Below are 23,952 nucleotides of genomic sequence, written 5' to 3'. Positions count from 1 at the left end.
CTTGGTTGAAATCTTACTCCAGACATTTGCTAGCTGTATGACTCTGGGCAAGTCATTTAACCCTGTTTGCCTCAGTCTCCTCATCTGTAAAATGAGCTGGAGAAGGAAATGGCAAACCACTCCAGTATCTTTGCCAAGAAAACCCCAAATGGGGTCATGGAGAGTAAGACACCACTGAAATGACTGAACAATAACAACAAATTTGTTAGTACCCTCTATCTTCAAAGTACTACATATTTATTTTATATTATTCTCTCTTCACCTTTATATATACATGATATAACTTCCTGATAGAGAGTACACTTTTTAGGGGCTAAGACTCTTTTATTTCTGTCTTTTTGTCTCCAGAGCCTAACACAGTGCCTGGCTCATAGTATGTTTTTAATAAATGCATATTGATTGTAAGGGTCACAAAGAGTCAGATACAACTGAAATAACTGAACAATAACATAAATAGCTAAGTTCTTTCTGGCTCTAATGATCAATCTATCCCATCTCTATTTTTATCTCTATCTGATTCTGTCTCTGTCTCTGTCTCTCCTTCGATCCTACGAGTGGTGCATGGAAAGGACAGAGGAAGATTGGGGGTGGAAGAAATGAGGAGTCCCTGGTAGTGTTAATTAAATTCCACTAAATTTAACATTCCCTGCATTAAAGGAACTAGCATTCTACTTGGGGGGGGGGGCAGGGTAAGAGATCTCCCAATCATTCTTCAGGTTCTCATCTGTCTCTGGTGCTTTCTATAATTAGTTACAGCCATGTGGATGGGTTGATGGGGCAAAAGTTTGCTAACTCCCCGTCACTGAAATAATCTCTGTGTTTGGACTGATTGGACATGAGGATGCTTCCTCTTTCCAAAGGCCTCTTTCCAGAGAGCAAAGATCTATCCAGAGAGTCCTGGTAGGTCCATTCCTTTGATGGCGATTAGACTCTGAATAGCAACAATAATAATAATAATAAGTACATCAGTCCAAAAAAGGGGGTTGTATGGTATTCCCTAGAGGAAAATGAATTTCTTTTTATAATCTGCCATAGTTTATTTCACATATTCATGACCCTCCCAGTATGTTTTTTTTATGATGAGCCATAAAAATGACAAAATACATTAGCCAAGTTCTCTGTTTCTGCTAAAATGACCATATTCAAAAATAATAACAGAGACTTGTATCAGCAATGCAAAAGATGCATGAAGTAATTGGGGCTTAATTTGTACACAAACTGTCAAGGCAGTTTTCCTCACGGCCTGCATCTTCTGAATTCATTAGTCTCTAATTACGGCCAGTGGGGACCAGCAGTTAGAAGGTTAAAGAGGTTCTGACAGGCCTAATCATTGCTCAGGAAGCTGAAAATGTATGCAAAGTCTCGGCAGATGGGGTGAGAGCGGCTTCTGCCAAGTGATAACTGTTATTCCTTTGCACCTCCAAAGCTGTCATCCTAATAGGCACATTTTAAATTTATTAATGCTCTAGTTACAATGCATACACAGTCTCTAATGGTATGTCATTCTGAGTATATAAACTGAGCAATTAACACATATTACCTGGTAATGGTAAAATTATTTGTTGCCTATTTGATTTGTGCATGCGTGTGTATGTCTCCTTATCCTATAAGAAGAATCTCAGACAAATCATGGTTAAAAAGGGGAAAAAAATTAGATTGAGAATTCTATGTTCATCAATTTTTATGTTTTACCCAGATCCAGTGAACTCTTCTCTCCTTTCACTCTCCTTTCCTTGTTGATCAACAACCAACTTTGAGGCTTGTTTTGTCCAAACCTGATGGTTGGAAACCATTGGTGATAACAATTGTATCCTAATTTTTGGAAAGAATTCCAGCTCTCTGGGTTGAGATGCAGCATTTGAAAGTAAAACAACTGAACAAACAAAATCATACCCCACAGCTCCTTTCCACCAGAAGAAAGAAACACACATACACACACTTCCCCAGTGCCTCCTACTTCCCATGCTTGACTTTTGCTTTTAGTTCATACAAAAGAAGAAAGTGTAGGCTTCCATTTTGTTGAATTCTCCAGTCAAGAGCTATCAGGGCTGTATTTGCCTCCTATGGTCTACTGATTTTCCTCCTGTTCAAATCAAAGCCACCTGATCAACAGCAAGATTTTTGTTGTGTTGTATTTTGTTTTACCATCTAGGTTTCTATTGTCTTCCCGGGGTTCGTAGCCATGACATGGGAATACCCTTTCATTAAATGCAGCACTTAGTGCAACAATTGTCTGGGATGTAGGAGTCCACAGAAATGGAGACAGCTGGAATAGATAGTTCCTAAATTGTAGGCTTCATCAGGACCACAAGATTCATAAACAGTCTTAATAGCATGATAAGGTGTTCATCCCAGCCATGGAGCAATTACATAGCCAGTGACTGGCTGGTCCATTTGATACCAATTTGCCTGTTATGGCTAATTGATAACACTCTATAGAATCCATATAACAACACCCCCCAAAAAATGTCCCAGAGACTACAATAATTTAAAGGTATAATTGGTTTTTTTCCTCTATGGCAATCTATTTGATATCTTAATATCAGACAGATGAAAAGTTAGATTACTGGACAACAATTTCAACAAGCAGTGATTAATCAGATTCTATGTACTGAGCAAGATAATGTGGGGGAGTGGATGGAGTGCTGATGGAGTGCTGAACTGACAACATGTTATAGTGGATAGTACCCAGGGCCTGCAGTAAGGAAAACCTGGGTTCAAATCCTTGTTACTGATGTTTTAGAACAGTGTTCTATATGAAAGTGCAGAGATTAAATAAAACATGGTAACTATCAAATGGCTCAACATAAGAAATGAAGATAGTTTTGTCAGTCATTTTCAGCCATGCCCAACTCTTTGTGACTCCATTTGAGGTTTTTTTGGAAAAGATACTGGAGAAGTTTGCAATTTCCTTCTCCAGTTCATTTTACAGATGAGGAAATTGAGGCAAACAGGGTGACGTGACTTGCTCAGGGCCACACAGTTAGTAAGTGTCTGAGACCAGATTTGAACTCAGGAAGATGAGTCTTTCTGACTCCAGGCCCAAAACTCTGTCCACTGAACCATCTAGCTGCCCCTCAAGGAAATATTAAAAAGATACATTACTATCTGTTTTGCCACTAAATTCTAAGGACCATCAGGCCTTTCCATCTGAATTGCAGCTGAAATCTTCCATATGTGTTGTCTCCCCCTTTAGAATGTGAGCTCATTGAAAGAGCAACTGTCTTCCTTTTCTATTTGTATGCCCAGTGCTTCACACAATGCTTTGCACATAATAAGTGCTTACTGAACAATTTTTCATTCATTCATCAATTAAGGGAGCTCCCAGTTAGGTGTTCTTGTGAGGACAGGCCAAGTATTCTATCCACCCCAGTTTGTACAAAGATCAGTACAATAGCAGTGGCTGATCAGTCATCAGGACCATGCACTCGATATAAATATAGCATCGTAGCTGAGACAGGCCAAAAGCTAGGGTACAGGTTTTTTGTTTCCTTTTTCCTTTTTCTACCTGGAAGTATAATTCTTGTATAGTGTAGTGGAAGGTGTACTAGACTGGTTGTTTGTAGGCTTAGTTTTTAGTCCCAACTTTGCCACCGGTTTTCTAAGAAACCTTGATCAAATCACCCACTACCTCTCAAGCTTATAATATCCTCATCTGTAAATTAAGACTGTGGCATGGAATTCTGGGATCTGCTGAGCTTATAGTTATTTTGCTTTTGCTTTGTTTTGATTTTTTCTTGACTAGTCTATTGAGTTAGCTTGCACCAGCATGATGATGTGATGTCTAGGTCCTTATGGTTTCTCACAGTATAACCTATATTAATTTATAAATAATATAGCCATTGTGGGAAGCATCCTACTTTTCTTCCATGGAGATTCTGGGAAGAGAGTCTATAGAATTTGCATTGTATCAGCTTGGATTGTGAAATAATATAGCATGAGTTAAACCATGGAAGGTATGTCTTTGGTCTACAAAGATTTGTTTTTATATTTGACAATCAATCAGTCCTAATTAATTTTTATGGACTAGATTGTACTGTCTTGTATTTGTCCTGAGTACATTCAAGAAACCAGAGCCTTGGAAGTATCATGACATTTAGAAGAGACATGGATGGAGGTCCTATAGATACCCTGAATATAAATGAGCAGGGACTCTTTCATTTTCATTTTTGTATATGCATTACCAAGAATAGTGCCTGGAACAAAGCAGCCACTTTATAAAGGCTTATTAAATTGAACCAAAGGAATTTTCTGAGAGTATCTACTCCATGGAAAAAGAAGTCAGCATAAGACATGCTTTTTTGTCTGGGAGTTTGGGAATGGGGCAGGGAATGGATAGGAAAAGAAATGATTGATTAATGATTTTAGTTAGACCTATCCCCTCAATTTCCAGGCCAGTTTTGAAACATAGGTATATTATCATTCATTTTATAGCAGAGGTTCTTAACATGGAATCTCTTAACTTTAAAAAAAGTTTTAAAATATATTTCAACATAATTGATGTCCTTGTATTGGATACAATTTTGAATTAAAAAAAAACAAATCCCCCCAAAAAACAGACTGTCTTTTCCATCCACATGGTGGTAGTGGGGAGAGAGATATTTGGCAGAAAGAGTAGAGAAGTGAAGGAGTTGTGGAAATAAGAGATGCTAGAAAATGACTGAAGAGTTGAGAGGTAAGAAAAGGAAGCAGTTAGCTTTTCTAGTTTTCATAATTGCATTGATCTATGCCTGAAGGTTACCTTTGACACTTACCATGTCACTCAGACATGATTTTGAGAATATCAAGTGATTGATCCCCAAAGTATATGAAGGAATCAGGGAAACTGAAGGCTTGGAAGGAAAAATAACAGCCTTAACTATTACTAAACAGGTGAAAATTTGATTTTTTCCTTTATTACAAAAAGGTGAGAAAAGATCAATACTTGCCCCTATGCTTGCCTACTTTCTCATATCCTACTTTCTCACGGGCATCTCTGATAGACAAATGAGAAGGGAACAAGAAGATTGTTTGGCCAATGATATTCTGAAGTAGACCATATATTTTTAGTCATATGATTGAAAGATGTAGTATATATAAACTCCTATTATGCTGATTATTTGTTGACTATTAAAATGTATTTGGTAGAGCAAATGTCACTTTAAAATCTATCATTAGCTATGGTGTCACCTGTTCATGTGTTACAATCATACAAAATTCTTGAATGATACATCATATATAATACATAAATATGCATATGTGTATGACTATACATAAATCTATGTGATATTAAATTTTAACACTGACATTAAATATTAAGTGAGGCAGAGCCATCGTAATGTAGTCATTAGTGGCTTCTGTCAACTTGGAGGGAGCTGTTAATATTTTTATCAATGACATCATTATGTAAAATGGTATGGGTGATGTCTTTTGACTCAGGCACAAATTGGATTCAAGTGAAGCAGAGTTGCGCAAAGTTGTCAGCCTCACTCTCTCTTCCAGAATCATCAAAGTCCAGTGACAAGACAAAACTCAAGACAACTGGTTATCACCAGGATGCATTGGATGACCTTGGCATCTTCAATATTGGACTAAGTTTTCAACACTGCACAGAGCTTGCTTCAGCCACCTTCATGGCCACTGAAACAAATGGTACATACCTGCCTCTTCTACCAGGGAAGTCTTCATATGCTTGAGTAGACACCCTCCTAACTCACCAAGTTTGAGGCCTGTCAGTTACTCTCTACTTGAGTTAATCCATCGGCCAAAATGGTGTTACTGGGGTGTGGCCACTGCACATGCTACAGCTTCTTGAAGCCACAGGTGAGACTTGGATGGCAGGTGGACCCCAAAGGTGTATGAGCAGCCCTGAAAAGGGCTCAGCAGCTCTCACAGTAGAGAAACTAGTCTTCCCTTAACACCCCATATGTACCAACTCAGATAAAGGCATCAAAAGACTGGCGGTACATTAGCAGTTGAAATGAAGCTAGAAGGACTGCTAAAATCTTGGATGACAAAGCTGGGATCATAAATGAGTTTAGCAGGGTACAACTATATATCTAGATCTAGATAGATTATAGGTATAGGATAGATATAGATATAGATACATTATATTATATATAATATATACTATCTCTAATAATATAATATTTTTCTAATAATAAACATTTTTGTTTATAGTTTTGAGTTCCAAATTTATCCTCCTTCCCTTTCTCCCCCGCCCCAAGCAGTAAGCAATCAGATGTGGGTTATATATATGAAGTTATATAAAACATTGCCATATTAGTCACTTTGTATAAGAAAACTTGAATAAAGAAAAAATGAAAAAAAGTGAAAAATAGCATACTTCAATCTGTGTTCAATCAATATCAATTCTTTCTTTGGAGGTGGATAGTATGCTTTATCATTAGTCCTTTGGGATTGTTTTGGATCATTGTATTGCTGAGAATAATTGTCATTCACAGTTCTTCATCAAACAATATTTCTGTCTCTGTGCACAATGTTCTCTTGGTTCTACTCACTTCACAATACATCAGTTCATACAAGTCTTTCCAGGTCTTTCTGAAATAATAAGATAGCATTTAATAGGAGTAAATGAAAAGTCTCTACATATGGTTTAAGAAATCTTTTCAGTAAGTACAGGATGGAAAGGGCTTACCTGGAAAAAAGGTCATGGGAAAAGATCTGGGAGTTTTAATGGATTGATAGCTCAGTATAAAATGGTGATCAAAAATGTTGACTGCATCCTACAATGTATTAAGACAATATTAAATAGTGTACAAAATAGGGAAGTAAGAGTTTCACCGTCCTCTACCCTGGGAAAATCACAACTGGAATGTTGTGTTCAATTCTGTGTACTACATTTAAAAAAAGAAATTGGTAAGATAGAAATTATACAGAAGGAATACGAGATAGTGGGAAGACTAAAGATGATTCAGATGAGAATTTGTTGAAGATACTAGAAATGCTGACCATGAAGAAAAAAGACTAAAATATTAGGGGATATGAAAACTGCTTTCAAGTATGTTAGATATTAGACTTGTCCTGCTTGGCCCCTGGAGATAAAACATGGGATAGTGGGTAGAAAGTGCAAAGATTAAAATGTGGCCTTGATAGCAAGGAAAACTTCCTAATTACTACAGCTAAGCAAAAGTGGAATGGCTTACCTTAAGAGGTTAGTAAAGTCTCCATCACCACAGTCTCAACTAGCAGTGTTTCAATAAATGTTTACCAACTGCAACTGTGAAAAAAAATGTACCATGACACATTTTAAAGTGTGACCTATATTATTAACATTTTCTCCATCACTTTCTTAAGTCCATACAATTAACAAAATAATAAATCAAGCCCTGATATGTCGCATTTATCAATTTCTGGTATGTAGATGCTTATTCTGAAACTTAACAATTGGTCTTGTGGTCCAGTATTTTCCACAATTCAATCCACTGATTTTTATAGCTATAAGGGACTTTAGTTGTAATTTAATTTGACCCCCATATTTGATGAGTAATGAAATAGAAGTCCAGAGAGTGGGTTTACTCAGCCTCATTGATGACAACTTCTGGCCTCCTGACTCACAATCAGTGACCTTTCCACTATACTATATATTTATTGAATTCATTCTTGCTTGACCCAATAAGTTAATGTATATAAAGTTTTTGTGCAAACCTTAATGTTCTTTATAATGCTTGCAAAAGGCACTGCAAATATACTTATTGCCAGTACCAGTAAGCGGGTGTCAGTAGATGGGGCGTTTGGTGGTGATCTGCCGGCAGAAACTCCAAGATTTCCCAGAAGACATCTTTCTTTAGGTGCTACCTGTCAGGTGAAGGGGTAATTAAGAGCCTAGGGCCAAACGACTCCTGGTGTAGCAGATGGTGGTAGCCTGTGGAGCTCACACACCAGGTGGAGGGTGAATTAATTGCTATATTTATCCAGTGTTGCTCACTTGAAGGTGTGAGGCAAAACACATGTCCTTCGACTGGGCTGGGAAGGGTGGCCAGCTCTGACGGACAGGGAATAACCTTACAAGATTTACTGCAATAAAACTACAGGAAGACATTTCACCTTCAATAGATTAGTTCTGCTGTAGGTCATAAAATGTGGGGGTTGAACTAAATGACCACTATGATACAAGGGAGGATGTAAAAGTATAAAAAAAGAGGTCTAATGTGCCATGAAAATTCACAGAAGGAAAATATTTCTTCTGGTAGGGTAGGGGGTGGTAGTGGAGAACTTGTATTTGTCTATGTATTTACCTTTTCCTCCCATCAACAGGTATGACAGAAGTAGTGATATGGTGGGGAGAGTGTTTGCCAAGAACCCCGAGATATAAGTATTACTGTTGAGATATATCTTAGCTGTGTGTTTCAGAGAAGGTTACTCTATTTTTTGGTTCTCTGGGTAAATCTCTAAGATTATAAGCTTTTGGGCAGGTGCTGATAAGCAGTGATAGAGCATTTTTTAATAGGGACATCCCTATACAAATGAAATCATAGCTCTAATTCAAAACCAAACCCAAACCAAACAAATATTATCCCATATTTTTGCTTGTTTGTGTCAGTGATCTGTGATTTTTTGGTCTTAACCACTAGGGACACAGAACTTTAATGAAACTGAAATCTTCATGGTTCTGTTGAGCAAGTTTTTGCCAATCCGCTGTTCCTGATGTAACAGAGGATGTGGAATGCCTCAAAAGTGGCAGCTGGAGAAATTAACATCAGAGTCAAAACAGAGCTTAAGGGAAGAAAGGAGAAGAAAGGAGAAAGAGGAAGGGAGTAACACATCTGAAAGTAAACTAAATAGACTAGGCAGTTGGAATGCATGCTCTTGGCAAAGGAGGGAAGATAAATGTCAGGCCTTGGGATACTGACACTGTTTTGGCTAAGTTTGGGGGGGAGTGTTCCTAACTTGACCAACTTGTGTCTCCTCTTGCAGATGTGGGAATTGTGAGCCACCACAATGACCTTATCTGTCCACTTTCAAGGCAGTTTTACCCATTGTCAGATCCTCATTGAGCACAACAATCATTCATCATTGACATACTCATTGCAGGCAGAAGAAGAACCAAGAGAAAGGTCCATTCACTTGATGGTTATAGTCTTAATTTGTCCAGTTGCCTCAAATCACTGAGATCACCCAGTGCCCAGTGTCTATACTACCCTTGGTGTATGAATGTTTCTCATAGTCTTGGGATAACCATCACTTCCTCACTTGTGTGAATTTCATATTCCTTATTCTGGATTAGGAGCTTTTGTCATTGGCTCTGGACAAATCTATCTTGTCTGTTTGAGAGAGACAGAAAGAGACATCAACAGTGAGATAGACACAGAGACAGAGAGATCCTAATAAAGCAACCCACTAGTTTGCAGGCACTGGAAGAGATCTTTGAAGTTGGCCTTGTAGAAGCCACTAGGAAGTTGGTGCTCTGTGAAGAGGATTGGTTCACAGACTATTATTTGAGGGAGGGTAATCTGAGACCTCACCTTTACTTGGGAATGGGGGTGGGAAGCAGATTACAACAGTGAAACCAACCAACTATGACAAAGAAAGCAAGCATGCCTTAGTCTAGAAAAAAACTTATAATGTGGAATCCCTGAAAGTGCAGTGGAATGCTAAAAATAATGATAATTGACACACAGAGAGTTTAATAATTTGCAAAGAGTTTTACATACGTTATCTAATTTGCATCTTACCAGAATTTGCAAGATGGAAGTTATTATTATCATTTTACAGATAAGGAAACTGAGGCTCAGGTTGGCCAGTCACGCCCCTAGTAAGTGTCTGAGGTAGGATTTGAGCTCATGATTTTCCTGACTCTGGGCCCAGCAGTCTATTCACTACTCCATCCTAACCTTGAGTTTCCTTCACAGATTTCTTTATTCAGTAAACATTCGTTGAATGCTTACTACATGCAAGATATTATTCTAGGAAGTGGATGTGAGAGAAAGATACATAAGACACGGGAATAGATGACAGAGGAAGTGGGGGGAATGAAAAAGAGAGGAGTTTGGGAAGGAAAAGTGAGAGGAAGGGATAATTCTAGGGGAAAAAATTAAAGGAGGTGAGCTTCATCCTCTATGCTCAACCCATTTCTTCACCCCTTCTCTGTTTTTCAGTGGCCTCTACACACTAGGCCTCCAATGTTCTCAAAGACCACATCTTCCATCACTAAGTGAGCTGATCTACTCATGACTTCCTTCAAGTCCCAGCTAAAATCCCAACTTTTTTCTAGAAGACTTTCCCATTTCTTCTTAATGCTAGTACCTTCCTTCTATCAATTATTTCCAATTTATCCCATCTATAGCTTGTTTCTACATTATTGTTTGCATGTCATCTCTCTCATTAGACTGTGAGCTATTTGGAAGCAGCCACTATTTCTGTCATTTTTGCTCTTCACTTTACAAACAATGCCATTATTCCTAGCACAGAGGAGGTGCTTAATTAATGCTTTTTGACTGACGATTTTTAAGTCCTTAATGTGATAACTTTCCCAGGCATTTTAAAAGAAGACATAGGGAGAGGGTAATGATTAGCAGGAAGTGGTAGATTACTAATAAATAAATTTTAAGTATCATATGTGGGTCAGTGTATATGTATATGCATATGTGTATATGTGTGTGTATGTATGTATATGTATACATGTATGTATTTAGTGTTTGTGTCTACTTGGGGCACTTCAAATCCCAACATAGTGGTAACTGCTTACAACTAAGCTAAGGTGGGCCTTCATAGGAAGAATTTCAGGAACAATTTTTTCCCATTGAGAAGTGGAGGAATAGAATTAAAGAGTTCTCAAAAGAAAAAGTAGCTCATCCCTCCTCTCACCAAAAAACAGTCATTTCTGACTCTCTAATGCCCCCTTCCCTCCCCCATCTATTGGCAGGTGGAAATGGTAAAGTTTCTCTCTGGGAACACATTTGCAATGATGCCAAAATATTCAGAGCGTATTTCCGTGCCTTGGCCCACAAAGCCTCTTGAATTAGAAAGTTGGACCCACGTGTTCAGTTGGCCTCATCAAGCTGTTGGAGAGAGGTGGCCTATGTGAAATGAGAAATTCCCTAGAAGTACACTGATAGATACAGACCCATCCAGGGCCCTGGCCTGCTGGTCTGGTTTGTTCCTTAGGGACCCTGCACTGACACATTTAATTCACACTTAACTAGGAACTCATGCCAAATCCTAAAGGAGAGAGAGAGAAGGAGAGAGGCAGATAGAAAGACACACACATATACACACAGAGGCAGAGAGAGACAGAGAGAGATAGAGACACAGACAAAGAAACAGAAAGAGACACAGAGATAGACAAAGATGTAGAGACAGAAAGACAGAGACAGAGAGAACTCAGAGAGTTGACCCCTTGTATATATAATCAATTTTCTGCTTCACTGTTATTTTACATTTCAGATTGCCATTTCTTCTTCCCTCCACCAGCAATGACAAAGTTGGGGTAGCTCTTGGTAAAAGACCAAGGCATGATTTTCTGACTGGAGGTTACAAATATGACTTGCTCTTAGCCTCCAAAGATAGGCTGTCACCCTGGATACCTCTGAATACAAAAAGTTCCCAGAGAGGCATTACTATAATTATGATAGCTAGAATTTCTTTAATACTTTAAGGTTTGAAAAGTGACTTACATATGTTAACTCATTTGATTCTCCCAATAATCCTGTGTTAGGTGCTATTATTACTCCCATTCCACAGATGAGTACACTGAATCAAAGAGAAGTTAAGTGACTTGCCCAGGATCACACAGCTTAGGAGTAAGGATCTGAGGCAGGCTTCAAATCCAGATTTTCCTTATCTCAAGTCCTATGCTCTATCCACTAAACTACAGAACTGCCTGTGGGTAAGAAAGAAAGCCGATAGACTCTCTGATTGCAGCATGATCCTGTATATAATCTAGTCCAATCTCTTCATTTTACAGATTCAGAACATGAGGCTCCAAGAAGCAAGGTGAATTGTCCAAGGTCACATGGTGAGTTGGTACTTAGAACATAGGCCTCTTAACTCCCAAATATAGTGGGGTTGGTTTTTTTTATACTTATGCAAATTAGATGGAAGATTAATTATCAATAAACATTTTATGCACTTACTATTGTGATAGGTACTGTGCTAGGTACTAAGGATACAAAGTTAAAATTAAGCAACCTCTGTCTTCAGGGATCTTACATTCCATTAGGGTAAACGATGTGCATATATACATGTGAATACACATACCATAAATACAAAATCAATCCAAGGTAATTTGGGGAATGCAGGAGGCATTTAGTAACTGGGAGGATCAGCAAATACCTTGCATAAAAGGTAACCTTTGAGCTGAACTTGGAAGGAAACCAGGGATTCTAAACTTTAGAGATGAAGAAAGAGTCCATTCCCTCCATTCATTTTGGCACCATACAAATTCAGGCTCTAATCTGTGTCCTCATTAGCTTGAGTACTTATATAATGGTGCATGTCATACTCCAGCCATCACCATCACCACCCTCTTCCTATATGATTCTCCTTCATGTCTTTCTGTCAACCTTTCACAGCAGTCACCCAATATCTACAGACTTCCTTCCTATTCTTTTAATAGTACAATGATGCTGGAGTTTTGGGGCTACCCAGTTACTATTTCTCATTCGTTTCAACAACAAGCATTTGTTAAGTGCCTAATGTACTCCATGCACAGTGCTAAGAGCTGGGCATAACAAGAGATGTCATGAAAGTAATGACATGATTTGACAATTGATTGGATTTGAGGATGAAAGGGTGAGTCAAGGATGACACTCAGATTGTAAGTCTAGGTGACTAGGAAGATGGTGGTGTTGCTTTTATTGTTCAGTTGTATCTAACTCTATGTGACTCCATTTGGAGTTTTCTTGGCAAAGATACAGCATTGGTTTGCCATTTCCTTCACCATCTATCTGCCCCCAGAATAGTGGTACCCTTCAAAGAAATAGGGAAGTTAGGAAGAGGGTAGAGTTTGAGAGGAGAGATAATGAGTTTAGTTTTGGCCATGTTGAGTTTAATATGTCTATATGACATCTAATTCAAGATTATTAATAGACAGATGGAGATATGAGACTGGAAGTCAGGAGAGAGGTTAGGACTGGACAAATAGATCTGAGAATCCCTCACATAGAGATAATAGTTGAATTCATGGGAGTTAACAAGATGATCAAGTGAAGCATTGTAGTGGGAGAAGAGATGAGGACCCTGGCTAGAACCCTGGGGGACATCCACTGTCAGCAGGCATGGTATGGATGGAGATTCAGCAAAGGAGACTAAGAAGGAGTGGTCAGACATATATGAGGAGAACCAAGAGAAAGCAGTGTCATGAAACCCTAAAGAGAGGGAGGTATCTAGAACACAGTGACTGAGAGTATAAAAAATTTCAGAGAGGTTAAAAAAGGGAGAGGATTGAGAAAAGGTCATCAACTTTGGCAATTAAGAGATCATTGGGGGGGCAGCTAGGTGGCGCAGAGGATAGAGCACCGGCCCTGGACTCAGGAGTACCTGAGTTCAAATCCGGCCTCAGACACTTGACACTTACTAGCTGTGTGACCCTGGGCAAGTCACTTAACCCCAATTGCCTCACTTAAAAAAAAAAAAAAGAGGTCATTGGGCAAGACACCAGGCCAATATGTTTCAGTATGAAGTTCTCATCAGCAAATTTCTCCTCATGCATTGACTTGCCACTGGTGTTTCCATGTTGTTTCTCCCATTAGCCTGTGGGCTCCTTGAGACCAAGAACTAATTATAACTTTCTTTGTATGCCCAGCACTTAGCACAGAGCCAGGCATATAGTAAGCACTTAATAAATGTTTACTGACCTCACCTCTAGGTTCCTGTACTCTCTCTCAAGTTCTTCAAAGAACAACACTAGACGAAAATTTTCTTTCCAAGGCAATGAGCACTTTTACTCCTTGTATCAGGACACAAAATGCTAACAAAGTCCCCATCACTGGGAGCAATAAGGACACAAAGTTATTCTGGGGACTCTCACTTATGTATTAAGATGTCTCTCACTGTATCATTCTTGTTGTTTGTTTGTTTTTGTTTTTTAGTGGGGCAATGAGGGTTAAGTGACTGGCCCAGGGTCACACAGCTAGTAAGTGTCAAGTGTCTGAGGCTGGATTTGAACTCAGGTCCTCCTGAATCCAGGGCTGGTGCTCTATCCACTGCAGCGCCACCTAGTTGCCCCCTCCCTGTATCATTCTTAATGATACACAATATGTGGATGACTACTTTGTTTATCCTAGTTCTAGCACCAAATGCATCCAAATAAAGTGTTCTGCCTTAAAGCCAAAAAGACCTTTCTCATCTTGGCCTTTGTCAAATGAAATGATCTCTGCCTTAGTTTTCCGCATATATGTGGGGATGGTGACCTTTCACAGCTGCTTTTTCCTCTAATCTGCTACTAACACCAGGCTGATGATGAGCACTTTGATGATTGATGGTTGGAGTAAACTTTGGGCTTTTCCAAGACCCTTCAAAATGTCTAAGGTTCTATGGAAAATAATGTCTCTTTGACCAAGATTTAAATGTCTTAAGTCATGTACACCAAGATAGCCCACCTCCCATTTGATTAACCAATCAGAGTTGAATCAATTAAATCAATTAAAAGTTGAGAACACCTGTTCAAAGGGCATTTAAACTATGACCTCACCACCATTAGGGGTCTTTGATATAAGAGAGACAGTCAAATGACCATCCTTTTATTAATAACCTATTGGCGGGGCAGCTAGGTGGCGCAGTGGATAAAGCACCGGCCCTGGAGTCAGGAATGCCTGAGTTCAAATCCGGCCTCTGACACTTAACACTTACTAGCTGTGTGACCCTGGGCAAGTCACTTAACCCCAATTGCCTCACTAAAAAAAAATAAAATAAAATAACCTATTGGTGTTATTAATAAAATGACTAAATTATCCAGAAAAAAATGTATGTATACTTTGCATTCATACCCCCCACCACACTATACTTTCTAAACAGTTCAATTAGAAGGGGAAGTAATTGTGGGAACGGGCCATGAGTTCCTCTAACAGGCACCATTACCTCCAGTGCCTTGTCCTAAGAATCAAATATATTTCAGTTTGTGTTATGTACCCTGAATTATTTTACAAGCAACTTCTCTGTCTTTCTGGGAGATAGGACAAACTGTGACTCCATTGTTATTTCCCTTTTTGGGATTTAGGAATGACAATTTTCTTTATCTCCAAATTCACTAGTAAGTAACCAGGAGAGTTTGGGGCCCAAGAGTCTGGTGGCTAACACCCATATAAGCATCATAGTCAGGATGGCAAGTATTCAGTTGAATGCAAGTTCCCTGAGGGCAGGGACTATTTTTTTCATATTTGTATTTCTGTATCTGAAGTCTACCTAGAAAAGCACTTTATATAGAGATGGCCCCTTTAATTAATGCTTGTGTAACACAGAACACCCTGGGTATCATCTAAAGACCAGGGATGTTACATTTCTACTCTTCCCTTATGATTCTCATGTATATTTAAGGAGATTGGGAGGTGTCCAGTTCATCTGCAAATGGTTCTAGCCCCCACTGATGACGTTTCCTTAATCAGAGAACTCAGTTCCATTTTAGTCACTAATATATTTGCTTTTAAACAAAAACATTTACTTCTGAATTTATAAACAAAAAAAATGTAAATTTACTCCTCCAACATATAGGAGGCTAGCCTCCCCCTCCCCCCGCCCTTTAACCTTGTCCTACCTCAGACTCTGACTTCTCATTGGGTCAGTTCATAATCCTACTCTGGACACAATGTATGCCACAAAGTCTGAGAATGTATAGCTCAGTCTCACTAACCTTAAAGAATCAGGCAGGCAATCAAAGGATGCTGTCCACACAGACATGATAGGAGATTCAGTGGCTCCATGTTAGGTAAACTGGGCATGCACAAAAGAATCCTTATGTTAGAACTAGTCATGTCCAGAAAAGTCTGGGTTAAACCTGTTTAGTTGAATTAAATTTTTGAAATAAGAAACATTGTTAATTCAATTCAAACAAGCAACTATTAAGCCTTTATGTGCAAAACACTGAAATAGGTAGTATGGAGGATGAATAAAACAAAGTCCTCACTTTCAAGGTTTAGTCCTTGCAAGGATAAGTCAAGCAGTCAATCTATCTCTAAATGAACCATCATTTATTAAGCACCTAATAAAGACCAGGTTCTGAGAATGTTGGTTTTTTAAATAGAAAAAAATAGAAGCAAAGTGGATTTGAGGGGGAAAAATATTGAATTTTATTTGGAAATGTTAATTTTGAGACATCTCTGGGACATCCAGTGTGAAATATATAATAGGAAATTGGTGATATGGATTGAAACTCAGGGGAGAGTCTGGGACTTGATATATAGATCTGTGAATAATCTGTATGGAAACCATAATTAAGGTCATAAGAGATGATGAAGACAACAAGAAAGAGAGACAAAAAGGTCCCAGGATAGAACCTTGGCAAACACTCAGTTAAGAAGCATAATATGGAGGATGAACTAGTAGGAATGTGTTGCTGATGAGATATGTCTTTTCCCCAAATTCTATCTAAGGTCAAGGATGTCTTCTAAATCTCAGCAGGAAGAGACCAGTCTAATACAACTGCCTAAAGACTTATAACTTGTAAGTCACAAAGGAAAATGGGAGAACAATGTACGATATGGAGTTCGTTTGTTTGTTTATTTGTTTTTAAAGGACAGGCAAAGAAAAAAATTGTTGGAGACAATATATCAAAATTGATGTGATGTAGCCAAAGGAGTACTTAGAGGAAAATTAATATCGAATTGCTTACATCAAAAAATAGGGGAAAAACAGATCAATGATTTGGACATGCAACTAAAAAACCCTAGAAAATGAACAAATTAAAAATCCCCAATTAAATACCAAATTGGAAATCATAAAATCAAAGGAGAGATTAATAAAATTGAGAGTAAGAAAACCATTGAACTAATAAATAAAACTAGAAGCTGGTTTTATGAAGAAAAAACCATAAAACTGACAAACAATTGGCAAATTTGATTTTAAAAAGGAAAAAAGAAAATCAAATCACTAGAATAAAAAATGAAAGGGGTGAACTCACCACCAATGAAAAGGAAATTAAGGCAATTGTTAAGAGTTATTTTGCTCAAATATATGGCAATAAATTTGACAGACTTATTTGAATGGATGAAAACCTACAAAAATATAAATTACCCAGATTAACAGAAGAAATAAAATACTCAAATAACCCAATCTTAGAAAAAGAATTTGAACAATCCATCAATGAACTTCCTAAGAAAAAAACCTGAGGACTAGATGGATTCACAAGTGAATTCTACCAAATATTTAAAGAACAGTTAATCCCAATACTACATAACCTATTGGGGGAAATAGGTAAAGGAGTCCTACCAAATTCCTTTTATGACACAAATACGGTGCTGATACCCAAACCAGGAAGAGCCAAAACAGAGAAAGAAATTATAGACCAATTTTCCTAATGAATATTGATGCAAAAATTTTAAATGAATTACTAGAAAAGAGATTACAACAATATATCACAAGAATTATACACTATGATCAAGTGGGATTTATACCAGGAATGCAGGGCTGGTCCAATATTAGGAAAACTATCAGCATAATTGACCATATGAGTAAGAAAACCAACAGAAATCATATGAATCAATAGATTCAGGAAAAGTCTTATTAAAAACACCAGAGGGCATAGGAATAAATAGAGTTTACCTTAAAATGATAAGCAATAGTTAGCTAAAACCATCAGCAAGCAATATCTATAATAGGGATAAACTAGAAGCCTTCCCAATACAATCAGGAGTGAAGCAAGGATGACCATAATCACCTCTATCATTTAATATTGTATTATAAATGTTAGTTAAAGCAATAAGAGAAAAAAATTAATTAAAGGAATTAGAAAAGGCAATGAGGAAATAAAACTATTACTCTTCGCAAATGATATGATGTTATACTTAGAAAATCCTAGAGAACCAACTAAAAAACTACTTGAAATTATTAACAACTTTAGCAAAGTTTCAGGATACAAAATAAATCCACATAAATCATAAGCATTTCTATATATGACCAACAAAGCCCAGCAGTAGAGATAGAAAGAGATATTCCATTTAAAAAATTGTAGACATTGTAAAATACTAAGGAGTCTACCTGCCAGGAAAAACCCAGGAACTCTATGACCACAACTATAAAACACTTCTCACACAAATAAAATCAGGTCTAAACAATTGGAAAAAATATTAATTGCTCATGAATAGGACAAGCCAATATAATAAAAATGACAACCATACCTAAATTAATCTATTTATTTGGTTCCATACCAATCAAACTATTAAAATATTTTATAGATCTAGAAAAATCATAACAAAATTCATCTGGAAGAAAAAAACTTGAGGACATCAAGGGAATCAATGAAAAAAAATGCAAAAGAAGGTGGTCTAGCTGTACCAGATCTTAAACTGCATTATAAAAAGGTGATTATCAAAACAATATGGGTACTGGCTAAGAAACAGAGTAGTGGATCAGTGGAATAGAATAGGTATGAATTACACTATAGTAAATTACTATAGCAATCTAGTATATGATAAGTCCAAAGATCCAAGCCTTTGGAACAAAAATTCATTGTTTGACAAAAACTGCTGGGAAAACTTGGAAAACAGGATGGCAGAAACTAGGTATAAACCAACTTCTCATACCATACAACAAAATAAGGTCAAAAAGGTTACATGATTTACATGAAAAATATGATACCACAAGCAAATTAAGAGAACATGGAATATTTTATCTGTCATATTTATGGACAGGAAAAGAATTCAGAACCAGAGAAGATATAAAGAGCATTACAAAATGTAAAATAGACATTTTTTTTTAGTGAGGCAATTGGGCTTAAGTGACTTGCCCAGGGTCACACAGCTAGTAAGTGTTAAGTGTCTGAGTCCGGATTTGAACTCAGGTACTCCTGAATCCAGGGCCAGTGCTCTATCCACTGCTAGCTGCCCTGACAATTTTGATTGTATAAAATTAAAAAACTTTTGTACAAACAAAACCTTTGCAACCAAAATTATAAGAAAAGCAGAAAACTGGGAAAGAATGTTTGCCTCAGGTATCTCTGATAAAAGACCCAACTTCTCAAATATATAGAGAACTGAGTTAAATTTCTAAAATACAAGTCATTCCCCAATTGATAAATGGTCAAAGGATATGAATAGGCTGTTCTCAGACAAAGAAATCAAAGCCATCTCTAGCCAGATGAAAAAAATGCTCTAAGTCACTATTGATCAGAGAAATGCAAATTAGAACAGCTCTGAACCTCATCCCTACCAGAGTGGATAATTTGTACAAAAAAGATTTATAACAGCTTTTTTTGTTGTGGCTAAGAATTGGAAATCAAAGGTATGCCCATCAATTGGGGAATGGCTCAATAAGTTGTGGTATGTGATTGTAATGGAATATTATTGTGCTATAAGAAATGACAAGAAAGATGATTTCAGAAAGGCCTACAAAGATTTATATGAACTGATATATAGTGAAGTGAGCAGAACCAGAACATTGTGCCCCATGACAGCAATATTATTGGTGAAGAACTATGAATGACTCTCAGCGATAAAATGATCTGGACAATCCCAAAGGAATAATAATGAAGCATACTAGCCACCTTTAAAGAAAGAATTGATATTGACTAGACACAAACTGAAGCAAGCTATTTTTCATTTTCTTTCATTTTTTTCTTTTATACAAAATTATTAATATGATAATATTTTACATAATTGCATATGTATAACCTATATATGATTGCTTACTGCCTCAGGGAGGGGACAAGGAGAAAGGGATAGAATTTGGAATTTAAAACTTTAAATAAAAATGTTTATTTTTTTAAAAATGAGGGGCAGCTAGGTGATGCAGTGGACAGAGCACTGGTCCTAGATTCAGGGGGACCTGAGTTCAAATCCAGCCTTATACACTTGACACTTACTAGTTGTGTGACCCTGGGCAAGTCACTTAACCTTCATTGCCCCACTAGAAAAAAATGAAAAAGTTTGTCTGTTTTTATCCCACATTATTTTGGGGGACAGGGAGTATGCCCTGGGACCCATATAAATATTCGGTCCCAGCCAGAAGTTCCATGCCTATAGAGATGCTGGGAAAATCAAAATATCATGATGGGGGACATGATCCATTAAGAACATCTAACTCCCTTACTCTGATGATACTTACTAATTAACCTTCTGATATCAATGGGGTTTCCCAAGTAGCCTTTCCTACTGGGAAGATAATGTGCTGATGAGTGTTCCGGGCCACTTGGCAGTTCTGTTTCTCTTTGTAAAGTGATAAATTAGCATCCTGGCTTATATGCCTGTCTGTCTTTGATGACTTTGGTTAGTGAAAATCAGTCCCCAAGAGCCCAATCACCCCTGAGTCAATGGACATAATATAGTTTTTGAACCTGCAAATCTGAAGACCAGACCCTGGACCTCTGCTGATGTGAACAAGATGCATCAACCCTATATGCTCTAGACCAAGCAGCCAGTCAGCCAGTTCTAATGTCCTTTGGCACTATCCTTTAATTGCATCCAGGATACCGTGGATATCCATGCAGGGATCCAGTGAAGAATCAGCATTTTTTACACATTTTCTAGAAGGGGTCTGAGACCTATACACTCTGTTCAGTGACATGATTCCATGGGAAATGGACTTCCCTGCTTGGTAGTAATTATAGTAATGATGATCAATAGATAAAGGTTGTGATAATAAGGCTTTCCCGAGATCATAAATACCATGGGAGAATTTGAAAACAGATGAATGGGGACAGCTTGGCCCCCACAGATTCATTGCTCTGCCATTAAGAAGCTTTATTCAGCTCTTTCCACTTACTTCCACACTTTGAGGAAAATCATCTGAACATGAATCTGTGTAATGGACTAGACCAAAGAGTCTGCTTCTTTCTGTTTTACTCTATTGCTTATAGGGAGTCTCAGAGTCAGAGAGAGAGAGACTATGGATGCTGTTTTCACAGATACTCTTTACAATCTTCTTATTAGTTTAAGTGTTCAGTTTTCCTGGTTCCCTAATGTGATAACAAAAAAGGAATATAGTTGCCACAAGTCCAGGAAGGCAAAGGGTGAAGTCCAGGGATGACAGCTAAGAAAGGGAAGACCAAGTAGGTATTGAAAGCTCAGGAAAATGGACAGGGTCCAGAGTCCTGGAGGTCAAAGGGTTAGCAAGAATAGCGTTGATGAACAATCCTGGTCTATTATCCTTGAGAAGAAGTTTGCTCTGTTTTTGTATTAATTGCTATAGCACACACACTTGTGTATGTGCAATTGTGTGTGTATGTATATGTAAGTATAAGTATGCATGTACACACATATGTATAGATATCACATACTTTTATGTAGATATATATATGTTTGTGTGTATTCATTGTGGCTAAAAGGTAGTCCGATGCCAGTTGGTAAAGCCTGTTCCTGATAAAGATGCTAGGATTTTCTTTCACATAAAAGAAACTTGGAGATACCATCTTCCAATCTGGGCTTACTTCCTACAGCAGAGCTGAACCCCAGGGTATGCCTAATTTTTTCTGCCTCTTCCATCCCCACAGCTGGAGATAATGCCTGGACCAAGAGCATTGCTTGTATTTATTGTTGGCACTACTTCTACTGAGAACAAACACAAATGGGAAATGTTTCCATTGGTCTCTCCAGCTCAGAATTCTGTCTCTGACAGTGATACTGAGGGGGCAATGTATTGAGAGTGTGGTGGCTATCTTCCATGCCACTGGCCTCAAAGAATTAGATATATATTTAGAACATCTCCAACTTTCTATGAGTAACCTCCCGTAGACTCCATATGGAATTTATTGTAGAACCTTTATTTAGAAGATATCTAAAGATTGTGAGTAGGGGTGCTGTGAAGCTCAAATGAGATGATGTATATAAAACACTCTTTACTGTAAACCTTAAAATGCTATCTATATGCCAGTTATCATGTTATTATTGATTATCATTATTACTATTAATTTTACCAGGACTCCAGTCCTGTGATGAATTTATTCCCTGAGCCTTCTGTTACATTCTGCTAAGTTTAAGCAATGCTTACTGAATAATATAGGGGTGTGCTGTTAAATTTTTAACTGAGAGTATATATACACGAAAGCTTCTAAATTTAATCTGCATTATTAACACTTTCTTAAGTTTAGACAATCAACAAAACAACAAAATAGCTGTGATTTGTAGCAATTGCTGATTTCTGAGGTGTAAACACTCACATTAAAAATTTAATCACAGGTTCTCCTAAATGGGTTACACATTTCACGGGAAAAAAAAAATGAGTTCATTTATAAGGAGTTCCCTCTTCTCCCTTTCTCCTTATTTCATATCCCTCAGATAGCTTCTACCACTGTACCTCCTTCACTTCTGTCTTGCATTAGGAAGTAACTCTTCCAGTTACCTCAGAAAATCTCTTTGAATACCCTAATAATCTCCATCCACCCTAACTTTTCTAAGCAGATTGTTACCTCCAATATCACCTATATTCTTTTCATACAAGTCATGCCATTAAACCTGGGTTTCTCTGAAGGTCCTGTCCTGGATCCTCCTCTTTTCTTCCTCCATATTAGTTACTTGGTCAGTTCATTAGCTCCCCTTCATTCAATTATCATCTCTGCGATGATGATTCTCAGATCTATTTGTTCACCTCACTCACATTTCCAACTGCCTGTTGGGAATATTGAACTGAATGTCATGCAGACATCCAAGTCCAACATATCCAAAACCGAATTTGTTATATTATCCCCCAAACCATCCTCCCAGTAATGAAGGCTTACAATCGAAGTGTTACTTCTCATTCTCTCTCTCTGTCTGTCTCTCCGTCTGTCTCTCTGTCTCTGTCTCTGTCTCTGTCTCTGTCTCTCTCTCTCTCTCTCTCTCTCTCACACACACACACACACACACACACATCCTAATATCTGATCAATTACCAAGTCTTATCATGACATTAATGACATCCCTCCCATATTCCTTCCTCTCCTAGAAAATTGATACCAACTTTGGTGCAGGTCCTCATCACCCCAAACGTCTACTATTGCAATAGCCTTCTGATTGGTCTCGATGCCTTAAGTCTTCCCCCAGTCCAGTCCATCGTACTGTCAGCAGTCAAATCGATCTTCCCAAAGCGCAAGTCTAATAATGTCATTCTCTCCCTCTATTCAGTGGCTACTCCAATGGCTTTCTATTGCTGCAAGGATCGAATATACAATCTTCTGGCTTCTAAAGTCCTTCATAACCTGGGCCCCCTTCCTTCCTTTCTCATGTTCTTCCCACCATGTGCTCTGTGATCCAGTAATACTGGCTTCCTTTCAGTTCCTCTAATGTAACACTCCATATCATGACTGGAGAATTTTCATTGGCTCTCATTCATACCTGGAAATGTCTCCTTTCTTATCTCTACCTCTTAGCTTCTCTAGGTATCTTAAAGTCTCAGATAAAGTTTGACCTTCTATAAGAAGCCTTTTCCAGTCCTCTTTAATCTTGATCCCTACCCTGGCTAAATTATGTTTCTACATACCTAGCTGTTTGAATGTCCTTTTCCCCCATTAGATTGTGAGCTCCTTGAGGATAGGCACCTTTTTTGCCTCTCTTTGTATCCCAGAGCTTATTATATTGCCTTGACATAGGAATTGTTCTTGTTGACTTAATTTAAGTTTATGTCTGTTTACCACCTTCATCAATAATTTCTATGAAACCAGAAAAGCCATTATTATCAAATTCCCAAATAATTCATACCTGGAAGAGATGTTGGAATAAGTTGACTGGTGGAATTTAAAAGATTGAAAAAGATCTTAATAAACTAAGACTAGGGGTAAAAAGCTAACAGAAAATATTTCATAGTGATAAATAAAGCCTGGCATTTAATTTCAAACAATCATATATATAAGCACAGGACAGAGGATGTGAGGAATAATTGCATAATTTTTGA

The sequence above is a fragment of the Dromiciops gliroides genome, chromosome 4, assembly GCF_019393635.1.
Source record: "Dromiciops gliroides isolate mDroGli1 chromosome 4, mDroGli1.pri, whole genome shotgun sequence".
Lineage (NCBI taxonomy): Eukaryota > Metazoa > Chordata > Mammalia > Microbiotheria > Microbiotheriidae > Dromiciops > Dromiciops gliroides.
Note: the sequence above shows the minus strand (reverse complement) of the source record.